General features: G+C 43.4%; 1 pseudogene; it reads right to left on the reverse strand.

Moving 5' to 3' along the window:
- LOC110336251 overlaps window positions 1-1,159 on the reverse strand; it is a 2,698-nt pseudogene extending 1,539 nt beyond the window's left edge.
- Between the last annotated feature and the right edge of the window lie 1,760 nt (window positions 1,160-2,919).

The following is a 2,919-nucleotide window of genomic DNA, read 5'->3' on the forward strand; positions in this document are numbered from 1 at the left end:
TCTTGTGTTTTGCAAGATGTATCTTGGGTATTCTAAGTTTCTGGGCTAATATCCGCTTATCAGTGAGTGCATATCTAGTGACCCAAATCCCTTTCTCATTCTTCCATAGATGCAGAAAAGAAAGGTTACCTGTCCTTTAAGGATTTCTGAAACTTCCATTTCTTCAGGAAAAGTATTCCTGACAACTTCCTCTCATCTGTTTTGTTTCTTCTTGCTGTTTTATCCTCTTGGTTCACTACTTGTATCGATTCTTATAAAGGGCAGCACTTAATTGGGGCTGGTTTACAGTTTCAGAGCTTCAGTCCATTATCATCATGGCAAGAATCATGACAGTTTCCTGGCAGACATAATGCTGGAAGATCCTAGAGTTCTACATCTCGATCCAAAGGCAACCAGGACGAGGCTGGCTTCTGCATGGGCAGAGCCTAAGCTTAGGATCTCAATGCTCACCACCTACTACAAGGACTATTCCAACAAGGCCATATTTTCTAATAGCGCCACGTTCCATGGGCCAAGCATACAGAAACACCACACTTCAATCCCTGTCCCTCATAAGATTGTTCAAACACATGAGTCTGTTACAGCTCATACCTAACCATACCATTAAACAAATATATTTATTTCAACTTCAATGGTCCCCAAAGTCTGCAACAGCCTCCACAAAAAGTCCAAAATTCAAAGTCTCTACTGTGATTCATATAATTTATTAACCGTAATCCCATATAAAGTCAAAATCCAAAAGCCGATCACATACTTCCAACATCACATGATATACATTATCATCCCCAAATGTCATGGTGACTACGTACTGGACAAAAGCAAAACCAAAACCTGCTGGGCGAACCCCACACACTGCATCTCCATGTCTGAGATCCAACTCCTTGCAGCTTTGTTGGCTGAAACAAGTTCTTTCTCTTGGTCAGCTTCCACTTCCTGTTAGGAACTCTCCTCAGCAGGTATCCCATGTGTGTGGCCTCTCTAACAACTTGGGGTCTCAAAGGAAACTTCAACTACACAGCTTCTTGTTCCAGTCTCTCTTATATATTCATGATCTTCTGGACTCCTCCAAAGAGCTTGGGTCACTTCTCCAGCCCCTCCTTCTGTAGCATTCTAGCCTCTGACTGACTTCATTCGACTGCTGCTGCTGTTCTTTGCCCATGGTACTGGCATCTCTGATATCCCCGGGATTTTCCACTCCAACTAGGCTTCACCTATGGTCTCATATGCTCTCTTCATTGTTCCAGGCCTCAACTTTTTTGCATGACCCCTTCAGTCCTGGGCTGTTGAATAAAACTGAGGCTGCGCCTTCACCAAAATGCTTCCTGACCTCTCACAGTGCCAAATCACAGCTGTTCTCTATGACCTCTTCATGCCTTCAAAACCAGTACCACCTGGGTGAGTCTTACACATTACCAATTCCAGCTGCAACTCACACAGCTTCTTTGGGCTGTCAGAAAACACTTCCCAGAAGATTTCACTTCAGTTCTGCTGGTCTCTTTTAATCATCACTGATTTCTTAGCTCCAGCTAACCAGTATCAACTCTCCCAGTAATCTAAAATTACATTCTGACCTCTCTTCCAAGAGGTCAGGTGGTTAAGTGGAATCCTGTTGTTTTCAATGGCAGGGGTAGTGATTGAGCTTTTCCTACAGAAATTTGTAGGGAGGAAATGTGCTGTTGTGTGACCTTTCCTGGTGAAAAGTTATAAACAAGTGTCTCTTCACCCCAGATAGGACACCAACAATAGATCAAAAAAATAATTCCAACTCTTGATGAACCAATAGGTCTATGGGTTTTTTTTTTAACAAAGGAGAAGAGGTAAGGTATTGCTTATGGGACCTTGGATAATCCCAAATTATCCATCTGGAATTTAGTACATCATATTGAAGTCCTACCCAAGCATGGGGGATGACCTCCAGAAAGGTACATAGATGGCATTTCCACTTAGCCAACCTTTCACCTCTTGGTCCATCTCTTAGATGGCCTAGAACCACCGCTAAGACCATGTGCCTCTGGGTAGGATTACATCATGCTCCTAAGGATCAGGGCCACAGGTAGGACAGACTAGGAAGCTGCTGTGATCACAGGTGATGGTCTAATGATCACCCAGGGACTCCTTTCTGAAGAATTGTCAACAGGTTTCATCTTGTAAGGACTGCTTGCACATGATCACAACTACTCTAGTTTAGAAATGGTAATGGCCATGCCCATAGTCAGAGGCCGGAGGGCACAACCTATAGGCTCTTGTGTTTTGTCTGAAATGGAGGAGACAGAGAGACAGAGAAACAGATGGAAGGAGGGAGAGAGGGAGGGAGGAAGAGAGGGAGAAAGGAAGGGAGGGAGGGAGAGAGAGAGAGAGAGAGAGAGAGAGCCCTTATAGTTAGGCTAAGCTTGTATAGAGTTCAGCTTAGGTATACACTCTATTTTAATAAATCCACTTATGGAAGTGGGGGTCATCAAATGAAGTAGCATTGCATATTAACAAAAATCATGTTAGCCTGATGTGCTGGTAGCTTAACTAAACATTTTGATTTTGAGTATAAAGCTTTGCAAGTATATTCTCTAGAGCTTATTATTCCAGTGACAAAGAGAGAATGATATTTTCTTGATTGTTCTGAAAGATTAGTATGATCAACAAGTGAAACTGCAAAGTTCTTTTTCCCTTCTATCAACTCTCATCCCCGTTAGTCTGAAACCTAGTCTTAAGTACAATCCACGCTCTAACAATCTCTTAACCCTGTTCAAGTATCACATGATCTCACTCATATGGGGAGTATGAAAAAAAATGATAAAGAAGTTGGGAATAGAAAATAGTTACCGAGCAGTCCCCAGGCTGATCCGGCACCCGGCACCTTTCCCCGCCCGAGGAGGGGTGTTCGCCTGGGAGTAGTCCCCCGGCATCCAGCGCCTTTCCCCACCC

Source organism: Mus pahari, chromosome 19 (assembly GCF_900095145.1).
Source record: "Mus pahari chromosome 19, PAHARI_EIJ_v1.1, whole genome shotgun sequence".
Classification (NCBI taxonomy): domain Eukaryota; kingdom Metazoa; phylum Chordata; class Mammalia; order Rodentia; family Muridae; genus Mus; species Mus pahari.